The 14,177-nt window shown below is 42.0% G+C and overlaps 1 protein-coding gene across 2 annotated transcripts in view; it reads left to right on the plus strand.

Annotated features, from left to right (window-relative positions):
• FHL3 (four and a half LIM domains 3) overlaps positions 1–14,177 on the plus strand; it is a 78,383-nt gene that overhangs the window by 40,837 nt on the left and 23,369 nt on the right. The window contains exon 1 of one of the 2 annotated variants that reach the window (XM_040424437.1): positions 5,851–5,856. The exons of the other annotated variant lie outside the window; for it this stretch is intronic. The gene's annotated coding sequence lies outside the window, so the exon portion shown is untranslated. Of the gene's footprint in view, positions 1–5,850; positions 5,857–14,177 lie in introns of those variants that run through there. 2 annotated transcript variants of the gene reach the window in all.

Below are 14,177 nucleotides of genomic sequence, written 5' to 3' on the forward strand. Positions count from 1 at the left end.
GCATCATATTAATATTTTCTTATATATGGAACTGCACCGGGCAGCGATTGTTTCAGTACAAGTCCTGTAGTGCTTATAATCTAATTTTGGAACAGATAAAGAAATGAAGATGGTCTGCCCTGACAGCGAGAGCTTATGAATCATGACAAGGCTACTGGCTTCTCTCATATGCCTGGTTTGTAATACAGAAAATCCTTAGCAGAAAAAAACTTAGTCCTTTTTTAATATTCAGTCAAAATGGTAAGCAATCCTATTTTACAATAGCTTACACCTTTTTAAATAGGGAGATTTCCAGAGGTACATACTGTAATATCTTTAATAACTTAATAAATCTTTCCTAGATGACAGATTAATAACAGTTAATGCTCCAGCTTTATTTATACGATGTGAAAATCCAATTATTACAGGGAACACCAAATTCAAGTTTAATACCCTTGACTAATATTATAATTGCTTACCACAAGGAGTAATCGCTTTAATATCAATAAAGACTGGTACCGCTAAATAAAAAAAATTTAATTGTGAGAAAGAAAACCCTTTATTTTACAGCCTTCGGATTTTGAAGAAGTTGGCTTTGAATCTAGGTTGCCATAGCTTACTGCATGTAATATCCATGCGAGGTTTTAATGTTGTTCCTCTATTTACGCAGCCTCAGAAAAGGTCCTAATTCTCCTAGCGAACATTAGGCTGTGTTCACATGTCACCTCAATCAAGTTGTCCCCTCCATGCGGCTGAAACCGGGCCAGCATGTAGGTCGGCACAACTTTCAGATTAACTGCATGTAAGAGTTTCATTGTGAATGGCTATACCCTTATGCAGCAAAGAAAAAGGGGGTCAGTCAGCACATCCCAAAGCGCAGGTGCGCGCTGCCATGGCTAGAAACACTAAGTAAAAACAATGCAACAGCACTCTGCAAACCTAATAAAGTACAATAATGCCATAGTAATAGAAAATATTCTGGTGCTAATGCTACGCTTATTTTGTAAATTTGAGATTCTGGGCAAATACATTTTGTACGAAATTATTTGGGCCAGTCTGCCAAACGTCAAGGCGGTCTCTGTAAGATGGGAACCTGACGCTAACACTGGGTTCAGACCTGAGCGTATTTGATATGCGCGTTTAACACGCGTTTTTGTCGCTCGTTTTTGTGCGCGTTTTTGTCCATAGTCAACGCGCGTATTTATGCGTCTGGCGTTTTTCAGCGCGTTCGAACGCGCTGTAAAACGCGAAAATGTGAACCAGTCCCATAGGGAAGCATTGGTTTGCATCGGTTATGCGTTTTACAGCGCGTTCGAACGCGCTGTAAAACGTGCAAGTGTGAACTTAGGGTCAATGCTAACTGTTATGTGCCATAACGGCCACCATAAAATTCAGGGAGTGCAGGTTCCACATGCATGCTGGGTCCACTCTGCTTTTTATCTTTTTTGGTGCCAAAATGGCCTCCATTAAATTCAGGCAATGCAGGTACCAACATGCATACTGAGCCCATTTTGTACCTCTCCTGGTGCCAAAAAGCTTCCAGCGAGTGACTGAGCAGGCTACAGCTTTATACTTGTACTAATTAAAATCAGCCTATGGGGCAGACAGGCTGGTCTGCACTCACTGGAAGCTTTTTGGCACCAGGAGAGGTATAGAGTGGACCCTCATTGGAGGCCATCTGGCAGCGGGAGAGGTATACAGTGGGCTCAAATTTATCGGTACCCAAATCGAGTCTGCCGACCAATTAGTTAGAATCTGGCCCAAAATGAATGTCAAGAAATTAACTTATCTTTTATTGTATTGGGTCTTTCAGTTTTGAAATGAAGGATATTTATTGGAAAATAAATGTTTGAACCTGACTTATCCATAGATACTGACATTTTATGCAATCCTGCTAAATGGAAATTAAGATGTGCTCCCTTCTCAGTGAAAAAATTAGGTCTGGTTACAACACTAAAGTTTGTTGATGTTCTGCATTCTTTGTGACATAAAAAAAAGAACATTTCCTTGCATATAGGTCTCCCTCTATAGGGATTTCTGCTTCCTTCAGCATCTCCTCTTCCTCCACCATATGAAAGGGTATTACTCCATGGAAGGGGAAACTAAATCCATATGTCCGAAACTGCTAAATTTAGCCGTGCTGGCTCATTGATATTTTTAATGGGCTGCTTTTGAAGAAATCAACCATTGTTTTAATGTGTAAAAATATGCCTTTTTATACAGCTTGTTTTGAGGAGATTTATAACCTAACACCAAATGGTAATTTCTTCATTTTAGCTGTGTATAGTGATATTCTATAAAAATCCTGCAAGACAAAAAAAGGTTAGTGACTCCAAGAAGAACCAAATAAGGAATATGGGAAACCAGACATGGCAACTGCAATTTCTTACATGGCGTATTGTTATATGTGGTTGTAATATGTAATAAATAAAAATCCCTCCATTAAAGGGGTTATCCTGGAAAAGATAATAATCATTTGTCCTCAGGATGGGTTATCACATCAGCAGTGGTCCTCAGCTGATTCAGGGAGCGCTGTGCTCACCGGGGCTCTGGTAAACAATGCAGGCTGCTGGCAGCTTTCCAAGGACAGTGCCGTACATCGTGTAGTGGCAGCGCTTGGTATTGCAGCTCAGTCTTATTGATTAGGCCATGTGACCGATGTACAGTGATGTCACTAGCCCAGGAAGAGGCTGCGGCGGTCAAGACCTCTTCTAACAGCTGGTCTGCAGATGTGGCAGGTGTCGCTCCCCCACAGATCTGATACTAATGACCTATCCTGAGGATGTCAAATATTTTTTACCGCATGACCCCCTTTAAAAGCAAGAATGAGTTCAGCAATGATGTCCAATATACATAATTTGTTAGTACTAACACCCTTGATGCTCCACAAAACAATCCATGTCACTATGTTTATACCTTTTGTAAAGACAACACAACACAAGATCCACCATTCACAGTTGGCCATATTACAGCCTATCTGCACAGGTCACAGAGCATACATATAAAGCTCTCCTCCTAGAAGTCTGAGGTGCAACACAAAACATACAAAAAATGGAGCTTACCATGTACTAGTACAAAAAGATAGATATACTATATTGAATTCATGACAAATACATATATGAACGACATTGTTTTTAATAGCAAGTTGACAGAAAGACACCACCCTGGTGGGACATGGGCTACACATACATATTGTGATATGGCCAGCTGTTTGTCAATATATAATAAATAAATACCATGGGTTGGTCGCAAGTAATTATATGGTGATATAGATAATAAATAAATTAAATATATATAATTTCGCAAAGCCTGCATAGTTCCCAGCAGAAGCTCAGGAGGACCCAAAACCAGGCACCGTGACACCAAAGCATGTAAATCTGGTATGAATGAAAGACCTACCCAGGCGAGCTCCGTATGTCCACAACCAGGATGGGGCTCCCCCATTTGTGCAGTAGAGTGATCTGTAGAAGTGACACCTATTAGGCTTAGTGGCCAGTTTGAAAACTGCAGGATTGTTTTTGTTTATAGATATTGACATGGAAAATTAAAAATAACGTGATCAAAAATTCTTTAAAAAATGTTAAACATTAAAAATGTGATTTAAACAATAGGTCATTGTCTGACACATTACTTTTTAAGATGTCATGCAAGTTTTATTGGCTTATTTTACACTTCTACAGTAGGTAAATCTACTGTATATAGCAATATATTGCCAAGGATTCTACTTAAGTGTCTCTGAAAGACATTTGTGGTTATGGCTCTGTGTATACTATAAATGGTTACCTATTTGCCATAACTTGGCATTCCCTGCAAAACCAAAATGAATACTACACAAATCGAGCCACATCTGAGGTGATTATGGTTGTGCGGTGTAAAAGATAACCAGTGTTTAGAAATCGCGGTGCAGGTCATTCTAGGTGACCAACTTAAAAGGGTTTGCCAAGTCTTTAGAACTGATGACCTATCCTCTGGAGGTCCGACACCCAGGACCCCCGCCGATCAGCAGTTTGAGAACTTAGCAGCCACCTGTGAGCTATCACAGCTTATCAAGAACATGTGTTATCGCAACTCGGCTCTATTCAGTTGAATGGGGCTGAGCTGTGCCTAGGCCACGTGACCGATTTAACATATTGTCACATGGCTTAAGGAAAGCTGAGACAAGGCCACGTCTCTACTGAGCGCTGGTGTCTTTTCAAACATCTGAATGACTGGTCACCGATCAGATACTTTTGGCTTATCCTAAGGATAGGTCATAATTTTTTAAGTCTTGGAAAACCCAGTTAAGTGGCTACCGCTGCTTTTGAAAGAGGCCACGTTTCACTTTTCATCATTACCCTAAGGCCCAGGGTTAAAGTACCATTTGTACTGAATACAAAGTACTCCTATCATTTTCATACCATGATGCATGTAACCTACATTTAGGGAACTTGGAAGAATAATGTTGAGAGCAATCATGGCCTGTCCTGTGCCTTTACGACTGGTATTTAGTTTGTTTTTCTTGTGTTTGTGTGGGGTGATATGTGGGTTGGGTCTGTAATTAGGTGCCTCACTCATCTGTGAGAGGGTGTCTGGGCTTTGACTGACTGCTTGTGGAACCTAAAACAGTAGCGTTGAGAAGTAGGTATTTAGTCTGGCTTCGTCTTGTGGTCAATGATGTCATCTGGTTCATCCTGAAACAGCTGGAACAGTGACCAAGCCTATGTAATTTGCTTTCTCAAGGCTTTTTATTAACTCATTTGTGTCTGTAAAGAGGATCTAGAAGGAATTTATCTTTGTAGACATTTCCTACAAGGTTCTTTCTGCTGTTTTTAGAGATCAGTTGTTTTCCGGTCATTTTGATTACACAGCATCGCTCATGTTCTCTGTGTACTTTCTGATAAGCCCAATTTAGCAAGGGAATTGTTGCAACTGAAACTGTAGGCTATACAGATTTAATAGCCTTCAGTTTGAGGCAAGAGGTCATGGAAGTCTCTCAATCCATCACATAGCACAATAGATTTTTTACTTGCCTATTAAATGTAGATTTTTATTTTTTTTTCTTCCTGGAATCTTAAACTTGTTCTGCCCAGCTAACCATTAATCAGCTAACACTACCAGGCACATCTGGCACTGTTTGCCGTACCCAGAGGATCCACTTTGAGTCCTGAGCCCCTAGGTCAGTGATGGCTAACCTCCGGCACGCCAGCTGTGGTGAAACTACGACTTCCAGCATGCTCTACTCATTTCTATGGAGTTCTGAGAACAGCCAAGCAAGTGTACATCTTGGGAGTCGTAGTTTTACCACAGCTGGCGTGTCAGAGGTTAGGCATCACTGCCCTAGGTCATAAAAGCGCACCTTTTAGTCCCCCTAACCACTGCTGTCTGCTATAGAGGCCCTATATAAGTCGTAAAGATGAACTGATTGGGGTGCTGCCACACGTTCAGGCTTATTGATGTATAACAGGAGAGAATATACACTGCTCAAAAAAATAAAGGGAACGCTTAAACAACACAATGTTACTCCAAGTCAATCACACTTCTGTGAAATCAAACTGTCCACTTAGGAAGCAACACTGAGTGACAATCAATTTCACATGCTGTTGTGCAAATGGGATAGACAACAGGTGGAAATTATAGGCAATTAGCAAGACACCCCCAATAAAGGAGTGGTTCTGCAGGTGGTGACCACAGACCACTTCTCAGTTCCTATGCTTCCTGGCTGATGTTTTTGGTCCCTTTTGAATGCTGGCGGTGCTTTCACTCTAGTGGTAGCATGAGACGGAGTCTACAACCCACACAAGTGGCTCAGGTAGTGCAGCTTATCCAGGATGGCATATCAATGCGAGCTGTGGCAAGAAGGTTTGCTGTGTCTGTCAGCATAGTGTCCAGAGCATGGAGGTGCTACCAGGAGACAGGCCAGGAGATGTGGAGGAGGCCGTAGGAGGGCAACAACCCAGCAGCAGGACCGCTACCTCCGCCTTTGTGCAAGGAGGAACAGGAGGAGCACTGCCAGAGCCCTGCAAAATGACCTCCAGCAGGCCACAAATGTGCATGTGTCTGCTCAAATGGTCAGAAACAGACTCCTTACAGCCCAACACCGTGCAGGACGTTTTGGCATTTGCCAGAGAACACCAAGATTGGCAAATTCGCCACTGGCGCCCTGTGCTCTTCACAGATGAAAGCGGGTTCACACTGAGCACATGTGACAGAGTCTTGAGACGCCGTGGAAAACGTTCTGCTGCCTGCAACATCCTCCAGCATGACCGGTTTGGCATTGGGTCAGTAATGGTGTGGGGTGGCATTTCTTTGGAGGGCCTCACAGCCCTCCATGTGCTCGCCAGAGGTTGCCTGACTGCCATTAGGTACTAAGATGAGATCCTCAGACCCCTTGTGAGACCATATGCTGGTGCGGTTGGCCCTGGGTTCCTCCTAATGCAAGACAATGCTAGACCTCATGTGGCTGGAGTGTGTCAGCAGTTCCTGCAAGACGAAGGCATTGATGCTATGGACTGGCCCGCCCGTTCCCCAGACCTGAATCCAATTGAGCACATCTGGGACATCATGTCTCTCTATCCACCAACGTCACGTTGCACCACAGACTGTCCAGGAGTTGGCAGATGCTTTAGTCCAGGTCTGGGAGGAGATCCCGCAGGAGACCGTCCGCCACCTCATCAGGAGCATGCACAGGCGTTGTAGGGAGGTCATACAGGCACATGGAGGCCACACACACTACTGAGCCTCTCCATTTTGACTTGTTTTAAGGACATTACATCAAATTCGGATCAGCCTGTAGTGTGTTTTTCCACTTTAATTTTGAGTGTGACTCCAAATCCAGACCTCCATGGGTTGAAAAATTTGATTTCCATTTTTTAATTTGATTTTTTTTTTTTTTTTTTTTTTATTATTTATTTATTTTTTGTCAGCACATTCAACTATGTAAAGAACAAAGTATTTCAGAAGAATATTTAATTCAGATCTAGGATGTTATTTTTGTGTTCCCTTTATTTTTTTGAGCAGTGTATTAAGGGCAGATACAACTTCTCAATGTTTTTGACTCCACTCCAGGTTCTTTGATGGTTTTTGAAGCCGAAACCAGAACGTGTGGCATAATTGCCCTGCATGGCTACCTGTACATGTTGCAGATTACGTGCATTTGTTCCTCGTGGATTTTCATGCAGGAAAAACCACATCATAATGGAGTACCAATGAGATTTGACAAATCTCATGTGCACTCTACTTTTTTCTTCCGTGAGGATTTTGAAATCCTCAGCATGTCAATTTTTTGATAGATTTTTATTTTTATTTGTGTGGATTTCGCCCTTTTCATTGCAAATGGTGAGATCAGGGAAAAACTGCAAGAAAATCTGAAAGTAACACATGCAGAGGTATCCACACGGAATTTCTATCTTGTAACCAATGCCACCAAACCCTTGTTCATCGGGTGAAAGCATTGCTGATGCCGGGTGTATGAGGATGAGTAATCACTCTAGCAATTGCTCGTCCTCATATAGCAAAAGTGATTGCCAAATGTAAATGCAGCTCTGACCTTCTGTGACAAACTGGCAACGATCAGATATGGGGGAGGGTTGGGGTTGCTGAGTCACTAGACTGGAGCCCCAGGTACAAATTGCCATACCACTGATTCATTTTAACATAAAATTTATTCTAAGATTATAAGGTCTGGTGATTTAACTTTCTAAGGACTGTGTGGGATTGTGGTTGAGATGTAAATTAGTACCCTGCAGGGTCATCTAAGTCCTCTGTTCCCTGGATATATATATATTCTAATCCCTCTGATCTCACAGACTTGCTTATAGCTGGTGACCAGTTTGTTGCCTTGCGTCTCTCCTCTATGCTGACCTCTTCCCAGCTCCACAGCTGTCCTGTCAATGTGGCATTTCTAGTTGGGGGTGGAGAAGCAGCCCCACCTGCCATAAATAATGCTGACAACTGATTCATCCAGAGTATGCATGCAACCCCTCACTTAAGAAGCTCTTATTTCTTGTTCTCTGCTAAATTATTTTTTCCAACACGTAATCACCGTTTTTTCTAACAGTTACTTCATGCCAAAGAAGTGGTTAGTTTTACATACCATGTTTTTGGCAAGCCTTGTTCTGTATGCACATCATTAAACATGCTCATGAGGAATGGTTATAGAAATCATCTAGTCTGAGAAATAGACTTTCTATAGGCCTCCATAAGTTCAGCGGTCTAATGTGTATGGGGAGCTCCTGACTCTCCCCTGACCTGTTGGGGGATAGTGTGTGTGTGTGTGTGTATATATGTGTGTGTATATATGTATGTGTGTGTGTGTGTGTGTGTGTGTATGTATATATATATATATATATATATATATATATATATATATATATATAAATTTTTAATTTTTTTTTTAATTTTTTTTTTTAGATATCCGCACCAAACGGGAGTGTGAAAGTAGCCTTAGAACAAAAGCGTTGGGAAAAAATAATTTTTATTTTTTCCCAACTCTTTTGTTCTCTAAGGCTACTTTCACACTCCCGTTTGGTGCGGATCCATGATGGATCTGCACAAACGCATCAGTTCGGATAATACAACCGCATGCATCTGTTAAGAACGGATCCGTTTGTATTATCTTTAATACAAATGTGCTAGTGGCCATCTAGCAACCCATGTCCTCAGCTCTATAACCAAAATCCCGGTGACAGGTTCCCTTTTAACATAGCCAAAATGGATCCGTCTTGAACACCATATAAAGTCAATGGGGGACGGATCTGTTTTCACCACGTGGTGAGCGCGATGACGTCAGCGAAGGTCCTTTTGCAGGTCCTTCAAGAAGAACAGAGGAGGATCCTGGCTGTGCGATCAAGTGGATGGGGTGAGTAATGTGTGTTTGTTTTTTTTTGTTTTTTGTCAAGTGACCCTGGCAAGATTTTAGTTGGAGCACTCATATTCTTATATGTTCAGAATAACCTTTCACTATCCAGTGGTTCTCCTTTTCTATATGTAATTGGGAGAAGATGACTTACCGCTCCAGGCATGTATGATCTCATTTGGAATTTGGGTCAGGTGGCAGGAAATGCTGCTTTAAATTAGAATAGATCACTCCCCTATTGACATCTACTTTGCAGAAAAATTGTGACTGCTGCTACACATTTCAAGGGTGTGGAGTGGTGTACTTACCATAACTGCTATAGGGCCTGGAGGGGAGTGTGGACTCGGCACTGAACTGCTTCTCCTGTTCCTGATATAGATTCACAGCTTTTTACATCGGCCTCCACTAGGGGGAGCTCAGTGCAAAGAGGTTATGTAGCGCTCCCAGTAAAGTCACTGATAAATTTTATTCAGTTCTACACACTGAGCTCCTCCTAGTGGTGGCTGCAGGCAGATAGATTTCTAATAAACCATGTGAAGGGAAGTAGATTTTTCAGTGTATTTATGCCACTTTCTGGTGTAAATCCATTAACAAATATGTGGTTTAGAATGAGCTCCATATTTATGAAGTGTGTGATCCACTTTAATTGACATTTAAAAAAACAAAACTTTATTAATCTGGGGAATCAAACTTTTCACTCTGCATTGCATGTGAGTGTGTGATCTCCCTTCACATATGTTGCGGGAAAGAAGGATTTGCCATTGAATTACAGCGCCCAATCCTTTTGTGCTCCCAGGAGATAGGCCACCAACAGATGTCTGGCAGTAGCTTATTCCTCTCTCTCATTGACAACACATATATGCATGGCCAAGCTAAGGTAATGGTGCTCATCTCCTATAGTGATAAATAAGAAAATACTGGCACTCCTATAGTTGCTGGTGAGATTTCAGTGATTTTATTGCACGGAGGATCAGTCACTCCGTGATGAGTTTTGTTAGATCAAAAACATATAACGAGGGAATTGTTCTCCTCTAACCCATACATCACTGAACATTTGCCAGAAGGTAAATGCTATGGCTATTGGGAATGCAAAACGTAAACGCGAGCATCGCTACCTTGGTGAAGTTTTGTCAGTGTCATATTTGAATGGGGGTGAGATGTCAAACAAGATGTTTGGGTACGTTTAGGCCTCTATTACATGTGAGTTTTGCGTATTGTGGACGGACAGCATCCGGACTAAATCCTGTCCCTTTTAATTTCAGGGAGTACGTGCATGTAATAGTTTTTTCACTGATCATCTCTGCATAAAAAAAAAAAAAAAATTGCACTGTTTTTTACTGTCCATTTTTCACAAAGCCCCATCCCAAAACCGATAGTTGCTGGGGGATGCTGTGATAATTTTCTGTTTTTATTATTGCATGTGAAATGCACATCAAAAACTTGAATCGGTGCAGAAAAAAACCAGACAGAATGCAGGCGAGACCTTAGAGTTGGAAATGAAATGTACAGATGTGCCCTTATCTTGTATAGTCTGCAACGCCCTACAGGGTTGCAAAAACTTTTTTTTTTTTTTTTTCCTTTTCAAAACTGATTATCTTGTGCCCAAATGTATGCCAAACCTACATTGGTTAACAGTTGTTAGTAGGAGTAATTGGTTTATATGTCCGTACAAGCAGACTTACAGCACAGACAGGCTCACAGCCATAGGCAAGCTTTCTTGTTTTACTGCATTACCTGAGCAGAAGGGAGAGATGTCAGTAGTTTTGTCTACTGGCCAGTTTCAGATATTTGGATGACTTGCGTGAATGACGCCTTGATGCAGACAGGGTGGTTCCTTTTCTCATTCTTTCATTCTCAGCTTTTGGCTTCTGCGAGCAGACAGATCTTGCCACCTGTATGGCTGTGTCATATTTGCCTATCACTCATACAGAGCATGCCCCGAGGGAGAGGTTAGAAAGGCCAGCATACCTCACAGGTTACTGTACAGAAAGTGTTTCCCTCACTAGATCAATAAATGGGAAAGTCAGTTTCACTAATGGCTATGAATGACTGAAACTCCAAGATTATCTAGTAAAATTGGCATGAGAAATTATTTTTAATTACTTATTAAGCATTGCCTGCAAACTAAATACAATTTTTAGGCTGCATTCACACGACCGTATGTGTTTTGCAGTCCACAAAACACTGATCTGCAAAAAAATACGGATGACTTCCTTTTGGCATCTGTATTGAATACATTTTTTTTTTTTTTTTTTTTTGTGGATCCATTGTAACAATATACTTGTCTGCAAAACAGACAAGAAAAGGACATGCTCTATTTCTTGCGGGGCTACGGAACGGACATCTGGATGCGGCTAGCACGTGGTGTGCTGTCTGCCTTTTTTGTGGACCCATTGAAATGAATGGGTCCTCATCCAATCCGGAAAAAAAAAAAAACTGCCGCAAACAAAATACGTTGTATGAATGTAGCTTTAGTGTATGATATATGTATTTTCTTTTCACTCCATTTCATTTTGTTCTTTGCAGTGTAGGAAATCTTCCTAGAATCCCTCAACACGCAAACCACAGCACAGTGGTGGCTATTGATCGATATTATCAGAATTTTATTTTAATAATGGTTTAGTAACTTTTTCTTAGCGACCTATATAGAAGAGAGGGAGCCCCACTGCAAAAATCAAACTGGGATCCTGTTGTAGAGCTGGGTTTTGCCACCCAGAACTGAAAGTCGTGCATGGTGTGTGTTTAGCCCCCTGTAAATCTTTGGCTAAAATTTCCCACCCACTTGCAAGCAATGTAGTTCTTCAGGCCAGGGATGGTTAAGACACTGTCCCCTCTGAAAACCCTCCTACTAAACTATAGTATTCAGTAACAGCTTAAAGGGGTTTTCTGGGAGTTTATTATTGATGAATGGGATTGAGATGCAGATGGGTAATGTCACCGATGAACATGTCATTGGCCTAAGGAAAGTACATGTTGATCACCAGAGCGCTGTGGCCTTTTCAAGCACTGATTGGCTTCCACCCACCCTCAGATGAACTATCTTTAGGCCACTAGTATCAGACTCCCGGAAAAACCTTTAAAGACCTTTCAACTTTGTAATATTTATCTTTCTACTTTATTTTCTGTGTGCCGGCAATCGAGCCATGCTCTGCATACTGACACACAGAGGATTCCTAAACTTGCACAATAATGGAGAGGACTTCCTGCTCTCCATCAGCACACACCTCCCACACATTGTGTAGAAGCACAGCAGAAGGAATGCAACTGAATGGAAAGGTAAAAATTACCGATTTGCAATCCACACTTTTTAGAGTGTCAGCAGTTTGCTCCTGCAAGTACCCAGGAGACAGTGGTGCACTGTGAAGGGCTCTTTGCAGAAGCTGCTTCAATAACCCCCACCCTCTGCTCTGAGTGACAGCTGTACTGTCCAACCAGGAGACTTCTATAGCTGTCACTCAGCAGATGGGAGGAGTTGTAAAGCAGCTCAATACAGAGAGCACTTCAGAGTGAAGCTTTGCCTGCAAGGAACCTGTGCAGGAAGCCCAGGAGGGGAGAGCTGAGTGGTTGTGGCAGGGGCAATTGATGGGGGTGGTTTCTCTCACGGTGGCACTCCCTGGGTTGTGCAGTCAGGTGAGGGCTGCAATCTTTCTTTCCATTGGGGCACAGCTTGGTCTTTGGTGGTATCCTGTCTGGTCATGGCAGGGTTGCCCTTGATATTAAGTGGATTGACCGTGCATGGTGGAGGCAATGACCAGGCCTGTTTTGGCTTATAACCAAGTCTCTCTCTCTTTACTTAATAGATGATTAAGGTTGTGGTACAAGTGATGGGCACAGTTCTGAGGTATATGCAAGAGTAGGCATTTCTCAAAAGCTGTATAAAGGAGGTGGCAATGATGGTGGTAGTCCTCTGAGTCTTTTTATAGATACTAGAAATCTTCCAAGATTGACCATAGGTGCTCAGTCACTCCCAGTTTTTATCTGCAGTTTTCAGTTGTGGAGTGCAGTCCTGGATTGGATGGCCTTTAGCGAGCACCAGAAGCAATTGACCCTTTCCACATGCAATAGTCTATTGCTATAAACTCACATTTACTTTACTTGGTCCAGCACGGCCTTAAATTGGTCCTCAACATTTTGTAAATATTCAGTGATTCCTTCTCTCGGGGGCTAATCTTCTAACAAAGCTGCTTCCTGGCAGTTTACCACTCTCGGAAAATGTTTTCCTGGATAATAGTTCTCTTTCAGGGCCTATTTGGTAGAGCACAGCAAAGCTAGTCTTGTCTCTTTAGCAGACTCTAAACTAATCAGTTGGGCAGGACTAGCCTGTCTCCTGGCAACTACACTTGAGAACGGTCAGTTTAACTTGTTCATTTCATGTAACCTTTTGGCATACATTGTGATCAGTTCACTGTTAGGATAGCAGACAACATTTTAAAGTGATGAACCTGAGTATTAACCCTTTAGCAGTGAATTGCTGGGTAACTGCACTTGCAGGAGCAGAATCTTCGAGAATAAAGTTCACTTTCACACTGCAACAAGCTTTACAGACAGGACATTTGTCCTTCTCTCCCCAGCACCTACCCTACCTAGTGCTGTCATAAGTTTTGCATGATCAGAACTGCTGACAGGGTCTCTATATGCTTATTACTGATTACTGTAGTTTAGGGGAGTTGCAGAGGTCACAATGCCTTTTTAAGGGGATGGAGCAACCAAACCTTTTTCCAAAGGCCTCAAGTGATGCCTTTATGGCACGTACACCCTTGCTTTTCTTAGTAACAAAGTAACAAAAGCTAGATCAGCAACCAGGTGCCGTAAGGCTTAAAGTGATGCAGTGCTTTGGATTGGCACACCTGACTAAACATTTATACCATGCTGGGAACTATTTGTTGGCAATTAATGTTCACCTTTTTATATAGGATTAACAGAATTGCAAAGGCTTGTCCGGAATCCCTGGAAAAACCTGAATCCTAAATTGATTCATTCGGGAAGTATTTATTTCATGTTGCTTACACATTCCACAGCACTGTACCCAGATTGTATTTTTTCCAGTAGTCCCTTCCTTAGTGTTTATCTAATTTTCAGTCTCGGGCCAATTTCACACGCGCGTGGTAAAAGTCTGCGAAACACGCTGCATGTGACGGCTGTATTTCTTGGACTGAACACTGATCCTCTGAGGTGAAGTCGCAGCATCATAATGATTTCTGATGGTGTGTATTCCTGCATGACAAAGGTTCTACTTAACTGTAGTCGCGTCCTTTATGTGAGTACAATTCAGTAGACCGGCAGTCAGGCAGTAACACACAGCATCATAAATCATTATGATGTGAGTTCACCTCAGAGGATCAGTGTTCAGCATGGGAAATACAAC

Source organism: Bufo bufo, chromosome 3 (assembly GCF_905171765.1).
Source record: "Bufo bufo chromosome 3, aBufBuf1.1, whole genome shotgun sequence".
NCBI lineage: Eukaryota > Metazoa > Chordata > Amphibia > Anura > Bufonidae > Bufo > Bufo bufo.